At 40.9% G+C, this 16,987-nt stretch overlaps 1 long non-coding RNA gene across 1 annotated transcript; it reads left to right on the plus strand.

The window, feature by feature from the left end:
* Positions 1–3,134: 3,134 nt before the first annotated feature.
* Positions 3,135–11,952, plus strand: LOC129646723 (uncharacterized). Its single transcript, XR_008712141.1, has 2 exons — positions 3,135–3,987; positions 11,503–11,952. It is a non-coding gene; the product is annotated as an uncharacterized LOC129646723 (long non-coding RNA).
* The last annotated feature ends 5,035 nt before the right edge of the window (positions 11,953–16,987 follow it).

Genomic DNA, 16,987 nt, shown 5'->3' on the forward strand with positions numbered 1-16,987 from the left:
TTAACTTGCATTCCCACACTGACATAGGTTTTGCTGAAAAAGCCTTGGGAAACAGTATGTTCATATAGTAACCTCGGAGAAGGCAATGGCACCCCACTCCAGTCCTCTTACCTGGAAAATCCCATGGATGGAGGAGCCTGGTGGGCTACAGTCCATGGGGTCGCTGAGAGTCGGACACAACTGAGCGACTTCACTTTCACTTTTCACTCTTATGCATTGGAGAAGGAAATGGCAACCCACTCCAGTGTTCTTGCTTTGAGAATCCCAGGGACAGGGGAGCCTGGTGGGCTGCCATCTATGGGGTCACACAGAGTCGGACACGACTGAAGCGACTTAGCAGCAGCATAGTAACCTACTTGATGTTGAGTAGGCAGCAATTATATTGTAATGTCCTAGAGCTGCTGATGCTGGGCTTTGCAAAGAGGAGATTAATGACACAGAAAAGACCATGGTGCTGTACAATGAAGACATTTATTTTCAGCTCAGAGTCTACACAGAAGGTGATTCTTCTCACCCAAAGGAGTTTAAAATGTTCACTGGTTGGTTGACTTCAACAAAGAAACAGATGGACCATGGACGAATTGATGAGACCAGGGTGACACGGGGGTCTACAACTAGGGGGAACCTCTAACACCTCCCCCAGGACAGTGATTAGCTCTCTTGAGCACACCTGGAGGAGGTAGAGAGAGGTAAAGGGAGAGGCAGGAGGTTAAGTGAGGAGGAAGAACTGGATCTCTGTTCTTAAAACTGGGCTGTTGCCATCGCTGAGTCTCCTTGCTATCTAGGGAGCCATGTGTGTCTTCACAGAAGCTCCCAGGGCTGGGTTGGCTACATTCTCTCTGGCAATGGCACTGGGACATTAGCTTTCTATTCTTTGATCAAGTAATCCACATGTCCATGCTTCTTTCCCTAGAATGTTTCCCTCTTAAAAACCTCATTCTTATGTAGATTGTCTACACTTAAAGGAGAAAAGAGAACACTTTCTGTTTGCCTGTGGTTTGGGGGTCCTGCCCTAATATTCACAGGGCAGGATCAAGGGTACAAATGGAGGTCCATATACTGTATGTCTAAATATTTAAAGTTTAAGCCAACAAATGCTTGCATGAAATACATTCCAACCCACATCCTTGACCTAGAAAGCCTGGCTCAAATTTAAGCTTCATCGTAGCCCTTATTTATAGTTCTGTTCACAACTACAGCTTCCCTTTATCACAATCTTGGGCACAGTCTGCCCTTTGGAAGATGGACAAGACAAAGATACCAATCAGATCCAATACACTCGGTGCCTGTTGGGTGGGCAATTCTGGTGTCTCTGGAATTTAGACATTGGTCTTAGAACTGGGGTCACAAACTCAGTGGGAAGGGAAACAGCCAGCAGATGGCTACAGTCAACTCTTTGGTTCAGGAGCCCAGAGCAGCAGATTCACCTCCCCAGGTCTCAAGGCAATACTGAGGCTAGGGGTGGGAGGCAGACAGGGACCCTTGTACATTAGTACAAAAGTTTTGCAACTGCAAATCAAATAAAACGCAGGGAATACAATCCAGTGGGAAACTCACACATATACTACTCAGGTCGGCGAGTTAAAAGAGGCAGTCTCAGGAAATTTCCATACAAACAGGCACCTTGTATTTCCAGCTGATTTTGGAAAGGACTCAAGTCCTTCACACAGGGCAATTGGAGAAAACTCCATACATAAAAAGCGTACTTGGTGTCAACTGCATAAAAAGAATTTGGGGCATCCTGTGATTTTTACCAAAGCCCCTGAAGCAAGAGGCAAACTCCCAGGATAATCAGGATAAGATACAGAGCAAAGAATTATTAGCAGAATCTAGGAAAAGAGGAATCCAGACCATCCTAAGTCAGAAATCATGTTCTTGGTTGCAGATCTATGATATATCCTCATGGTTCACTGAATAGCAAAATGTACATAGCACTTTCAGAGTTAGGGTTCAGTCATTCTGAATATATCCCATTGTTAGTTATATGAATTCTCTAGGTCAAATTATAGATTCTCACACCAGCTCAGGAAAAACAACTGAGCCCCTTCTCCCCATCCCTGCCTTCAGTGACTTCAGGATGGTTGCTTAAGATTGGTATTGATGGGAGTATTTTTAAACACCATTTGTTGTAGCTGTGTAGACGCTAAGTTGTATCTGACTCTTTTTTAACCCTGAGGACTGTAGCCCCCCAGGCTTCTCTGTCCATGGGATTTCCCAATACTGGAGTGGATTGCCATTTCCTTCTCCAGGAAATCTTCTTCACCCAGGAATCAAACCCACATCTCTTGCATTGGCAGGCAGATTCTTTACCACTGAGCCACCAGGGAAGCCCATTTTTTAACACCATAGAAGGCTACAAACATTACAAATTAGGGCTGTCTTCCCCTAGAGAGCCTTTTATTATTAATTTACCAGCACACAACTGTTTGTATGCCAAAAGCAGACAAAAATATCAGGTAAGTAGTTCTCTTCTTAATGATGCTAATTCCTCAGTAGGCTACATATTTATTATACACAGCCATAATTTACACACTTATATCTAGATCTTATTTGAAGATATATAAAGTCCCAAAACTAGATTTTGTTTTCAAAGATTATGAATGAGAAATATCTATGTTTAAAAACTGCCAGGGTCATCTGATATTTTTATGCAAATGTGATTTGAAAATAATAATTTATTGCCCAGGAAAGTAATAAAAATTACTTTTGTGTTTAGGAAAAAAGGAGAAAAAAAAATATTCTCCTGCACCTGGTGAGAAAGTGCTACTCAGCTTCTGAGACTAATTTTGAACAGAAGGAAGGCATTCTCATGTTGATGGTTTTACTCTGGGGTTTGTTTTCTGAAACTGCCTAGAGCATCAAATCCAAAAAAACAGGTGTGTGTGTGCATTTCCTATGGGAGTCTGTCATCCCTTTGGTTCCCTTCTGTAAGAAATGGAAAAGCCAAGTTTCTTCCTCCGAGTCACGCTTCAACACGCCGAGGGCGGACACGGCACACCTGCTCCACCTTCGCCACACGTCACTCATCATCCGCAGAGAGAGCGGCATCCAGAGGGAACAGGGCGAGGGCGATTATCAGCCACCTGAAGAGCTGGGCATGGCCTCCTCAGCTGTTTTCTGTGTCTGAAGGCATAAAGTTACAAAATTTGGAAAAGTCAGAACTGCAGGGCAAACCAGCTGCATAACTCCTTTACAGGGAATGGGGATGGAAGAAAGTGTTTGTGGTTTTTCAGCTCTGAGCACAGTTTGGAGAATACTAAACACAGGTGCCATGACTCCAGCCTCTTCCTGATTTATCTGCAACATCTGCGGAGAAATCCACAGCCTAGAAAGAAATTACCTTCGCAACTCCTTTTACCCAATGAACTGTTGGATTTTCTCAACATTCCTGTGTAATACTTGCACCCAAAACGCATTTGTGGAGTTGAATTGGAAAGATTTTCATTTGAATTGACTAACAATTCTGACCTGGCTGGGGTTAATTGGTCTAGTGAACAGTAAATATTTTGATTTCCAATGAAATTTTGAAGACTAAGTATCTTCTTTAGAATAAGCATTATCCTGTAGACACCCCATTAATTTTTATTGTGGTAGGCTTAATGATGGCTCCCAAAGATGTCCATATCCTAATCTCCAGAACCTCCAGGGAATATGTGATGTGACACAACAAAAGGGGCTTTACAGGTGTGACTAGGTTAAGATCTTGAGATGGGGAGAGTAGTCTGAGTTACCCAGGTGGGCCCAGTGTAGGCACAGGAAATTTATAAAGGAGAGGGCAGGGGCAGTGGCGGAGAGATTCACTGTTGTGTTGCTGTCCTTGAAAACAGAACAAGGGGTGTGGAGCCAAGAACTTTAAGTTACCTCTGCAAGCTGGAAAAAAAAACAAAGAAATGAGTCACCTCTGGAACACCCAGAAGGAATATGGCCCTGCTGCCACCTTGACTTCAGCCCAGTGGAAGACATTTTGGACTTCAGACCTCTAGAACTGTAAGAAAATACATTTTTGCTATTTTAAACCACTGATTTGTTATAGCAATAGTAAGAAATTAATATATTTATGAAGTAAAATTTTAAAATCCATTCAACTCTAAAGGGGGAATTTGTATCTGAAGTCTGCAAAGTTTAGAGACCGTACCATTATGTTTCACCACACACTTACTTGTCACAATTATATGCAAATGACTATCCAGATTTTAAACCCAAGGCACTTGTGTTTCAACAACACTTTTTATTTAAGGCTAAAGGATAGTTTTTAGACTTAAGGGAAAACGTATGATAGCATATGCTCTCCTGAGAAAGACTGTAGGTAGGAGGAGACGGGAACAACAGAGGATGAGGTGGCTGGATGGCATCACTGAATCAATGGACATGAGTTTGAGTAAACTCTGGCAGTTGGTGATGGACAGGGAGGCCTGGCGTGCTGCAGTGCATGGGGTTGCAATTGAGCGACTGAACTGAACTGATGATAGCATCAGTTAAGAGAGACATATTTAAAATACTAATGCAGACTCAGCACTGCTAAAGCAGATAGGTTGCCAGTTAATTATGATAACTTGACTTTTTGATGAGTAAAATCTCACGTTCTGTGGAAATGGAGTTTGGGTGTGTGTGTGCAGTTAGCTGGAAGGATAGTAGGAAGCAAAATAACCCATTTTAAGAATGCTATCTAAAACTTCAAGGGAAGTCTGTGTTCTATTCCCCCACCTCAAATAAAAACAGGGGAGTGGGAGATGCGAAGGTTTTGAGAAGAGGGAGGTCACCCAGCAGTCATAGCTTATAAACTCTGGAAGTAAAGTTGATAAGGCATGGGCAGGATAGTGTCTTTTGGAAACCTGGCAAATAAAGCACAATCCTACAAATGAACCATAAACCCAAAGAAAAATTCAGGTTTTTAACCGAATTTTCTCTGACCTAAGAAATCGTGAGACCAAAAAAAAAAAATTCTATAAGGCAGAAGCCTGCCTTGGAGAGAAGCCAGGGTCAGCCAACTGTAGCAAAGCTTATTGTTGTTTTCGTAAGGTGGATGGATGTGGATCCACCAGTGAATGAGGAAGGCATAGTCAAAGGTGGTGATTCAGTTTGGAAGAAAAGCATCTCCAATGCTCCCTTACTGTGAAGTTAAGAGAAATAAAATAACAGAATTTACTGGGTCTCAGAGGTTGGACTGCCATTTCTGAAGTCTGCTACCTTAATGCAATTTTAGAAAACTATGCAGATTTGGGGGTGGAACAGCCCAACTCCTGATCCAACAGTTCTCTTTACTCAGCAAATAGAAGGCTGTGTAAAGGCCCCCGGATGTAAGTCTCAGCTGTGTGATGAGCCAAGCACAACAGCAAATAGGTCCTGAAGCCATTTGCATCTGAGGAGGAACTTGTGAGTAGGATGCAAAAAGAGTCCAGACTTAGGGTGACTAAACAACAACCCTTAGACAAGCAGTGCTTGCTGTCAATTTTCCAGTGAATCCCAAAAGCTAGAAAACTCCTTTCTAGATGGATAGGATGAGGGTGTCCTGATGCCCTCGAAGAGCTATGTTAATTTTCTCTCAATTGCTTTCAACATACCAGTTTGACTTTGCAGCAGTGACCAAGGTTTTCTATCTTGTACTTCCATGACTACCTACATGGCCTTGCTTTTACAAATTGTGTAGGAGAAGAGCATGCACTATGCCAGTCTTCTCTTTCTACCTCCCCACCCATATTATTAAAGCTGCTCAACTTAGACCCCAGAGGCATAGTTTGTAAACGTCATTGTTTCATGGACCCCTTAAAAATCTGATAAAAGACATGTAACCCTCCCACTCTACCCAAAGAGGAGACTCTCTATACACACATAATTATACACCACATGCCACATATATTTGCAGGAGTTCATGAACTCCTGAAAGCCCATTTACAGAAGCCCACATAAAAAAGCCCTTGCCCTACAGGATTTTCTTCACCCTGTTTTAGAGTTGCCAAGAGCTTTGAAAAGAGAGAGAGAAGTGCAATGATGCATGTGCCTTTTCAGATAGCTTGGATAGTTCCATGAGCTGTTGAAGAGTCAAAAAGCAAATAAACGTCAACAGTTCTGAATCCCAACATTGTTTAATGACAACCTTCCCATGTTTGCCAACTTGCTGCTTAACAACAATCCTGTTGACACTGTGGAAAAGGCTTTCCAGGTCCTCCCAGGTAAATAAGACACTCCTACTGATCACCTGGCCACCCAACTGAACTCTAATACACACAGAATTCATGACGATAAGTCATTCTCTTTGCCAAATGTACGTTGACATAGCATAGATTTTGCCTCTTCGTAAGAGCTTTTCATATACTAATCCCAGCAAAGATCATTATAAGAAGGCATCAATTCTAAGCAAAACTCTATGACTGAAGTGTTGTTTTCACATTTGTGAGAAGTGTAAATGTCTAACTTTTCTGAAGCATTCCATTCCCATTGTTCTCAGGCCTTAGCATATGACTGGATGGGTGGAAAGATTTTTTTTTTAACTTTTTTCATTTGTTGCTGAAGTTTAAGTCTCACCAATTTATGTGCAATTCAGTATGTTACTGGGAACAAGGAAGCAAAATTGAAAATTAGAACATTCATCAATTCTTTAGAAACAAATGGGACAAGTGGTAGATTTCCTGAGGTAGAAAAACATGAAGAGTCAAGGGAAGCACAACTTTTGATGCTGAAAAGACAATTGTGGAGTGGACGGCAGATAAACAGCATTTTCCCCTGCTGGCCCCACTGCAGAAGTAACTTGATCACTCTGTACAACCTGGCAAGAAGACTCAGGCAGGAGCAAAGAACTGTCCCAGGCGAGTAGGGGGTGGGGCGTGGAAGTTGTTAGATTGGCTTACCAAACCCTTCCCTAACAGCCAAGAAGGAAGTGGATTACCTACGGCTGTGACTAAGGAACTTATGGCCAACAAGACCAGTTGCCTGCACAGAATTCTGCCAAGTTCAGTAGCTTCAGCTTTCGTGATGGTTTTACACAAGTTTGGAAAACAGGTGGGAATATATGGGGGTGGGGGGGAAGTCCAGGAGGTAGATTTCATTTCAAACAGTAAATGAAGATAAGCAAGATCTCCCCAATGCAGGAGAAGGATAAATTAGGAGTTGGGGATTAACATAAATACACTAACATATGTAAAATAATCAACAAGGACCTACTGTGTAGCACAGGAAACTCTACTCAATATTCTTTAACAACCTATATGGGAAATGAATTGGAAAAAAAATAGATACATGTGTATGTATAAGTGTCTCACTTTGCTATACACTTGAAATGTGACACTGTTAATCAACTGTACTCTAGTATAAAATAAACATTAAAAAGTTTTCCCCAAATCCAAAGTGATTAAATTATTAGAAACTACCTTAAATGCTAGAGGTCATATTGGAGGTAGACAGATTAACGAGGGCAGGGTTCCTGGTATAAGAGGAACCTGAATTGGAATTGTTGTAGGCCAAGTTCAGGGACCCTGGAAATAGAGAATTGGATGCAAGAGGTACTACAGTGGAAAACCAATTATAGATTAATAACAACTGAAGACACCCCAAATTAGAAGGCATCAAATTTAACCAGGTGTTAGCATGATTGAGAATGAATTTTAGTGCTTTAACTTCTTGGGTTAGGAGTCCTATTTTTTAAAAAAGCACATTCTAATTGCTCAACTATGCAGAAAACCAAAACAATAGCATTAGTGAAGGGGGTTTTACCATTACAAATGTCAAGAAAGGATGATCTACACAGTTCCTCTTACTTGAATAGAATGTTCTTAGAAATGTCATTCAATGATTTGCCCATAGTGTGAATGATTTAAAATGAAGACTTCTAATTATTTCTAGCTATAAATTGAGAACATATTTTAAGTTAGGCAGCATTATTAGACTCTAATATTCATATGAACTTTATCTAAGAAGCTGAAGGTCTAAAAACCTGTAGTAAAAAAGGACACCTTGACTTTATTAGTGTTTCAAAACTCCAGTAGAACCTTCTCCAAAGAGTTATAATATCACACAAAAGTAGGGGAAAGACTTCTAAGAAGTCTTCTGGAGTTTATGAAGGAGCTTCATTTACTGGAATTTATTTTATTTTTATTACTGAATTAGGAAAAAGTGACCTTTCTAGGTGTAGTCAGAAAGTCTGCTTTTTTTTTTAAACTATTATGATTATTCGCTACAATAAGGTCTCTATTTGCTACAATAAGGTCTCTGTTCTATATACTGAAATATTTATTTAAAATGTGTAGCAATGAAATTTCTTCACTATTGTATATTTTTGTTCTTAATACAGAGTGATTTGTTGTTGTAGTTCAGTCACTAAGTTAATGTCTGACTCTGCAACCCTGTGGACAGCAGCACACCAGGCTTCCATGTCCTTCCCTATCTCCTGGACTTTGCTCAAACTCATGTCCATCGAGTCGGTGATGCCATCCAACCATCTCATTCTCTGCCACCCACTTCTCTTGCCCTCAATCTTTCCCAGCATCAGAGTCTTTTTCAGTGAATCGGCTCTTCGCATCAGGTGGCCAAAATATTGGAGCTGCAGCATCAGTCCTTCCAATGAACATTCGGAGTTGATTTCCTTTAGCATTGACTGGTTTCATGTCCGTGCAGTCCTAGGGACTCGAAGGAGTCTTCTCTAGCATGTCGAGAGCCCCATGAACAGTGATTAAGATGTACTTTAAAAAAATATGGATCTAAACTCAAGCTAAAGAACCATAAAATTCATTTTAAATCCTGATAATACAGTTATAATTTGGTGTTTTTTTTTTTTTTTTTTCCTAGTTTGTAGTTTCAATTGTTGGTTATCTACAGTTGTTTTTTTGTTAACCTTGGCTCAAGACACAAATTATCTACTTGGCCACCTAATGTGGTGATGGCAAGGCCACAAGAGAATTTACTGGGGCCTGAAAGTTAAACATCTTTCAAATGACTCCAAAGAGAATGTCTGAAAGATGTGAACTCTGTCCTTTTTGTTTATATAATTTTCTTTTTATAATTATTTAAATTGTATGGCTATGTAGATATTTCAATAATAAAAATAAACTAGATTAAAAGTAAGCCAGTGGTGATACATGAAAGATGTAAAGAAAGAAATGTCTAAAGTAGTTTGGACTCCTCTGAAGATGAATACATTAAAGCAGCAAGTGCTATACCAGTGTAATTTGTATTACCATTAATCACCAGAGCCCATGGGCTAAAACCTTATCTAGACACTAACCTCATAAAAGAACATGCAGAATATTTATCAACTATTTTCATTTTAAAAAGCACCACATCCTCTATCACTTTTAGTAATGTCATGTGTAGAATATCCTGTAGAATTTGAAATACAAAGTATAAAGAAGGTGTACTGTGGTGTTAAGGGAGATGACAGTGGCGATTTAAGGACAGGACTTGTTTCTTAGGCGTGAAAAGGCAATAGCAACAACCAAGCAAGTGAAGAATTCATCCTGCCAGGATTTAGGAATAAACTGATGAAGTTCCAAGCAGAGTGACTCTGCATATCACTCCCATCTCTGAGAAACTGCCATAGGAAAGTTTCTCAATTACGTTTCCAGTTGAATTATCAGAAAGTGTTAACCAGAGCAGTAACTTACCCTTCAGAGAACTTCCATATTACTCATGGTATTTAGACCATTCTAATTCCAAACAATGAAGAGAAACCAGGAAAGAAGCAGAGTTCACTCTTCAGTCACTGGTTCTTGGAACTTACTTGAGCCAACCTACACATGCCAACACCTTTTTTTGTTGTTAATTTGCATTACTCTCTTGATCTTAAACAGATGCAGTCTTTAAAAATTAACACAAATATTTAGGATTTTGGTCTAATTTGGTTATTGAAATGATCAATTCCCAGACTGTGTGTTATGTATACATTCTAGTCCTATATATATTATAGGCTCCTTTGGATTTTCTGCTCAAAGCCCATGGGAGCTGCAGCACCTACTCTCCTCTACCATCATGATCCTTGAGGGCAAATGGTTTAATTGCATGTATTTCAATTGTACAAATAAAATGAAAGAAATGGGCAAAGCCACTCATGATTGAAAGGGCAAACTTAAAAAAAGTCTCAGTAATGTTTGGGGCTACTCTCTAGTTTTAGTGTGTGGGTTCCTCATTGAAGTGACTTTTGCATGGGCTCTAGGCCACTCTGGCTTCAGTAATTGTGGCTAATGAGCTCAGTTGTTGCGGCTCTTGGGCTCTAGAGCACAGGCCTAATAGTTGTGGTGCATGGGCTTTTTTGTTCTGCAGCATGTGGGATCTTCCTGTACCAGGGATTGAACCCATGTCTCCTGCATTGGCAGGAGAATTCTTTGCCACTGAGCCACCAGGGAAGGCTGATGGGTCTCATTACTTTCTACAGTACCTACTTCCATTTGACAGCAAAAATATAACCTGTTCATTTCAAATGGTTGTATGATCATTCAGCCATTTCAGGGGTGTGCTCAGTCAAATGGAGGGTTTTGTCCCTCTTCTTCTATCCAGAGTCACAACTATATCCTGAGCTTATGTGATCATGGCATGGAGTGGGAGATGAGAGGGCTGGAGATTGTCTGGTCCTTGGTCAACATCCATCTTCCTCAACTGCTCATCGAGGCAGGTAGACTTGACCCCCACTAGTTGTGAACTGTCATCCTTGATTTCTACTGTGCCCACAGATGTCTATGTTTGTCCAAGGTCTCTGGCTTGGATTGTCCAGATTCTTCTAGGTTCATTTGGTTCTGTTTATTACATCCCACAACCTACTGTTTGCCTATCTAGGCCCTCTTTGAGAAACTTACAGACCAAGCACAGATTCTCTTCACTCTCAGAGCTCCCGAACCTTTCTGGGGGGTCCTATTCTTCCCTTATACCTGGGTAGAGGGGATTGGGGGAGGAAATGAGAGAGAATCTCTTCTCAGAGACCCACCCCAGTAGCTAACTGTAATGCTTTCTTTGATATAATTTTTTCCCACCCCTATTCTTTTGGAAAACTGACTCTGGTATTATCATACCTTCTTCCTGACTCTGCTATTGCTGATGTAAAATATAAGATATGAATCCTTCAGCCTCTTGGGCTTTCACTGCTCCAAAAGAGTTTCCTTGCTCTAAACAGCTTTGGGTTTCAAGAGTCTATTTTGCAAATCAAGATCCAAGAATTTCACTCTTTTTTTCTTTGCATTTGGCACTCTCTCCACAGGAGTAATAAGGAAGTCTTATTTTAGATGGAAGACTAAAGAGTTTGACAACAGTGAAGAAGGAGGGGCTAAGCAGAGGAATGTGAGGCTTAGAGAGGTGAAGTAACTTGCCTAAGAGAAGGCAATGGCACCCCACTCTAGTACTCTTGCCTGGAAAATCCCATGGATGGAGGAGCATGGTGGGCTGCCGTCGATGGGGTCGCACAGTCGGACACGACTGAAGCGACTTAGCAGCAGTAGCAGCAATGTTCAGGTATTAATAACTTTAATGCATTAACTATTATAATTCCATTAACCTATGTATTATATATATATATATTCTTTGCAGCCAAAGATGGAGAAGCTCTATACAGTCAACAAAAACAAGATCGGGAGCTGACTGTGGCTCAGATCATGAACTCCTTATTGCCAAATTCAGACTCAAATTGAAGAAAGTAGGGAAAACCACTAGACCATTCAGGTATGACCTAAATCAAATCCCTTATGATTATACAGTGGAAGTGAGAAATAGATTTAAGGGACTAGATCTGATAGATAGAGTGCCTGATGAACTATGGATGGAGGTTTGTGACATTGTACAGGAGACAGGGATCAAGACCATCCCCATGGAAAAGAAATGCAAAAAAGCAAAATGGCTGTCTGAGGAGGCCTTACAAATAGCTGTGAAAAGAAGTAAAAAGCAAAGGAGAAAAGGAACAAGATTCCCATTTGAATGCAGAGTTCCAAAGAATAGCAAGGAGAGATAAGAAAGCCTTCCTCAGCCATCAATGCAAAGAAATAGAGGAAAACAACAGAATGGGAAAGACTAGAGATCTCTTCAAGAAAATCAGAGATACCAAAGGAACATTTCATGCAAAGATGGGCTCGATAAAGGACTGAAATGGTATGGACCTAACAGAAGCAGAAGATATTAAGACGAGATGGCAAGAATACACAGAAGAACTGTACAAAAAAGATCTTCACGACCCAGATAATCACGATGCTGTGATCACTGACCTAGAGCCAGACATCCTGCAATGTGAAGTCAAGTGGGCCTTAGGAAGCATCACTACGAACAAAGCTAGTGAAGGTGATGGAATTCCAGTTGAACTATTTCAAACCCTGAAAGATGATGCTGAGAAAGTGCTGCACTCAATATGCCAGCAAATTTGGAAAACTCAGCAGTGGCCACAGGACTGGAAAAGTCAGTTTTCATTCCAATCCCAAAGAAAGGCAATGCCAAAGCATGCTCAAACTACCGCACAATTGCACTCATCTCACATGCTAGTAAAGTAATGCTCAAAATTCTCCAAGCCAGGCTTCAGCAATACATGAACCGTGAACATCCAGATGTTCAACCTGGTTTTAGAAAAGGCAGAGAAACTAGAGATCAAATTGCCAACATCCACTGGATCATCAGAAAAGGAAGAGAGTTCAAGAAAAACATCTATTTCTGCTTTCTTGACTATGCCAAAGCCTTTGACTGGGTGGATCACAATAAACTATGGAAAATTCTGAAAGAGATGGGAATACCAGACCACCTGACCTGCCTCTTGAGAAACCTATATGCAGGTCAGGAAGCAACAGTTAGAACTGGACATGGAACAACAGACTGGTTCCAAATAGGAAAAGGAGTACGTGAAGGCTGTATATTGTCACCCTGCTTATTTAACTTATATGCAGAGTACATCATGAGAAATGCTGGGCTGGAAGAAGCACAAGCTGGAATCAAGATTGCTGGGAGAAATATCAACAGCCTCAGATATGCAGATGACACCACCCTTATGGCAGAAAGTGAAGAGGATTAAAAAGCCTCTTGATGAAAGTGAAAAAGGAGAGTGAAAAAGTTGGCTTAAAGCTCAACATTCAGAAAACGAAGATCATGGCATCTGGTCCCATCACTTCATGGGAAACAGTGTCAGACTTTATTTTTCTGGGCTCCAAAATCACTGCAGATGGTGATTGCAGCCATGAAATTAAAAGACGCTTACTCCTTGGAAGGAAAGTTATGACCAACCTAGACAGTATATTAAAAAGCAGAGATATTACTTTGCCAACAAAGGTTCGTCTAGTCAAGGCTATGGTTTTTCCTGTGGTCATGTATGGATGTGAGAGTTGGACTGTGAAGAAAGCTGAGCACCGAAGAATTGATGCTTTTGAACTGTGGTGTTGTAGAAGACTCTTGAGAGTCCCTTGGACTGCAAGGAGATCCAACCAGTCCATTCTGAAGGAGATCAGCCCTGGGATTTCTTTGGAAGGACTGATACTGAAGCTGAAACTCCAATACTTTGGCCACCTCATGCGAAGAGTTGACTCATTGGAAAAGACCCTGATGTTGGGAGGGATTGGGGGCAGGAGGAGAAGGGGACGACAGAGGATGAGATGGCTGGATGGCATCACTGACTCTATGGACACATGTTTGGGTGAACTCCGGGAGTTGGTGATGGACAGGGAGGCCTGGCGTGCTGTGAATCATGGGGACACAAAGAGTCGGACACGACTGAACAACTGAACTGAACCTATGTATAGTATCTTTTAAAAATTGAAGTATATTTGATTTACAATGCTGTGTTAATTTCCGGTGTACAGAAAAGTGATTCATATTCTTTAACATGATAGTTCATGTTTTCTTTTCCATTGTTTCATAATTATTTTTCATTATATTCTCTTTCATATTCTTTTCCATCATAGCTTAATACAAGATATTAGTTCCCTGTGCTATACAGTGAGATTTTGTTGTTTGTTTTATATTTGTAGTTTGTGCCTGCTAATCCCAAATTCTTAATTTATGCCCCCATTTCTCTTTGGTAACTATAAGCTTGTTTTCTATGTCTGTGAATCTATATCTATTTTGCAAATAAGTTCATTTATATCATATTTTAGATTTCATGTGTGATAGCATGTATTTGTCATCCTCTGACTTCACTTCATATGATAATAATATAGTGTGATAATGATATCAGATCAGATCACTCAGTCGTGTCCAACTCTGCGACCCCATGAATCGCAGCATGCCAGGCCTCCCTGTCCATCACCAACTCCCGGAGTTCACTGAGACTCACGTCCATCGAGTCAGTGATGCCATCCAGCCATCTCATCCTCTGTCGTCCCCTTCCTCTCCCGCCCCCAATCCCTCCCAGCATCAGGGTCTTTTCCAAAGACTCAACTCTTCGCATAAGGTGGCAAAGTACTGGAGTTTCAGCTTTAGCCTCATTCCTTCCAAAGAAATCCCAGGGCTGATCTCCTTCAGAATGGACTGGTTGGATCTCCTAGCAGTCCAAGGGACTCTCAAGAGTCTTCTCCAACACCACAGTTCGAAAGCATCAATTCTTCGGCACTCAGCCTTCTTCACAGTCCAACTCTCACATCCATACATGACCACAGGAAAAACCATAGCCTTGACTAGACGGACCTTTGTTGGCAAAGTAATGTCTGTGCTTTTGAATATGCTATCTAGGTTGGTCATAACTTTCCTTCCAAGGAGCAAGCGTCTTTTAATTTCATGGCTGCAGTCACCATCTGTAGTGATTTTGGAGCCCAGAAAAATAAAGTCTGACACTGTTTCCACTGTTTCCCCATCTAGTTCCCATGAAGTGGTGGGACCAGATGCCATGATCTTCGTTTTCTGAATGTTGAGCTTTAAGCCAGCTTTTTCACTCTCCACTTTCACTTTCATCAAGAGGCTTTTTAGTTCCTCTTCACTTTCTGCCATAAGGGTGGTGTCATCTGCATATCTGAGGCTGTTGATATTTCTCCCTGCAATCTTGATTCCAGCTTGTTTTTCTTCCAGTCCAGCGTTTCTCATGATGTACTCTGCATATAAGTTAAATAAACAGGGTGACAATATACAGCCTTGACATACTCCTTTTCCTATTTGGAACCAGTCTGTTGTTCCATGTCCAGTTCTAACTGTTGCTTCCTGACCTGCATACAAATTTCTCAAACTCAGATCAGGTGGTCTGGTATTCCCATCTCTTGAAGAATTTTCCACAGTTTATTGTGATCCACACAGTCAAAGGCTTTGGCATAGTCAATAAAACAGAAATAGATGTTTTTCTGGAACTCTCTTGCTTTTTCTATGATCACAAAAATTAAATATTACAAATTCACAACACAATGTGAATTCCAGAGTTGGATGGAGTGCTATTATTGTTCAACCACAAACACTTGTCCATGAAGAAAACAGTTTGTTGAAAGGAGAAAAGAGAACTTGTATTTCATCTCTAAGAAATTTACACAAATATCTTAAACATCACTTTTGTCAGAAGATGATAATATAATTAAGGGCACATATCTTATTAAAAGTCAAAATATCTACTTTATACTTATTTACAAAAATCCTTTGGCATACTCAAGATGAAAGAGACTAGTAGCCTGAGTTGAGTATTCACTTATTCTTTCAATCTGTGCTTAGTCAACAAAGAGAAAAGCAGTAGAAGCGGGGAGAGTCCCCTTTTCCTTTCAGACTTCAACCTGTAAATCTAAGACAAGCCGCCTAAAAGTTTTAGGTACCCACTTGCCTAGACAAATATTTATATAAACACACTGGTGTATGTGGGGTGTGTGTGTGTGCTTATGCTGTTGGCTGGGTTAGGGATGTTATTGTGGGGAGGTAGAGAGTGGAACCAATACTTACACAGGCTAGGGGGAGAGAGGGAAAGATGAGAGAGGTGAAGTCACTTGCTTATGGAGATGGGATCTGGACCTGGGTTTCTGCATTACCTTAAGTCCCATGCTCTTTCATTATACCGCACTGCCTCCCCGACAACAACCCTATAACATAACCTCCTCAACAACTGAAAAGATCTTAAGTGGTGGTTTTCTCAGAGTGTGGAAAATCTAAACCTCTCCATGGATTATCAATAATTAAATGCCCTTTCAGAGCAAGTGAAGTGTGTTAGTCATTCAGTCGTGTCCAACTCTTTGCAACCCCATGGACTGTAGCCCACTAGGCTCCCCTATCCATGGAATTCTTCAGGCAAGAATACTGAAGTGAGTTGTCATTTCTTTCGCCAGGGTCTCTCTCTGACCTAGGGATTGAGTCCGGATCTCCTGCCTTATCCCTGGAAAAGGGATAGGCTACCCACGCCAGTGTTCTTGGGTTTCCCTGGTAGCTCAGATGGTGAAGATTCCATCTGTAGTGCAGGAGACCTGGGTTCAATCCCTGGGTTGGGAAGATCCCCTGGAGGAAGAGAAGGGCTACCCACTCCAGTATTCTTGCCTGGAAAATCCCCATGGACAGAGGAGCCTAGCAGGCTACAGTTCATGGGGTCGCACAGACTCTGACGTGACTGAGCAACTCAGCACAGCACAGCAGCACTCCTGCCTTGTAGGCAGATTCTTTACCATCTGAGCCACCAAGGAAGCCCTATAAGCTAGGAGCATTTGGTCAATTCCTTTGAAATAAGGCCATCTTGATATGTTTATTAATTCATTCATTGCTTCATTTTTTGATATCTTTAGGCTTTATTTCCTTTAAAATATTTACTGAGAATCAATTATATTCCAAGCACTGCTCTTATAATTATTTTTCCTTTCAAGTAACTAGCAAACTAGAAAATAAGTTACTGTAATTCTATAGAGAAAATAACTCATGTACACCTATGTCTGCTTTACTAATATCAAAATGATAACCTATTTTTCAAGAGTACTGAAACAAAACGCCACCTAAATTAGATATTCACCTGGGGTCTATGAGTCTTAAATAATTAAGTCAGTGATTAAATTATAACAAATTGAAGAAACAAGTGTCTAGGCAGTGGTGGTTGGTGGGATGGGGGAGAGAACTGTGAAAGGAAATAAAACGAATAGGGTAATTTATCTACCTTTACACT

This window comes from Bubalus kerabau, chromosome 3 (genome assembly GCF_029407905.1).
Source record: "Bubalus kerabau isolate K-KA32 ecotype Philippines breed swamp buffalo chromosome 3, PCC_UOA_SB_1v2, whole genome shotgun sequence".
NCBI classification, from domain to species: Eukaryota; Metazoa; Chordata; class Mammalia; order Artiodactyla; family Bovidae; genus Bubalus; species Bubalus kerabau.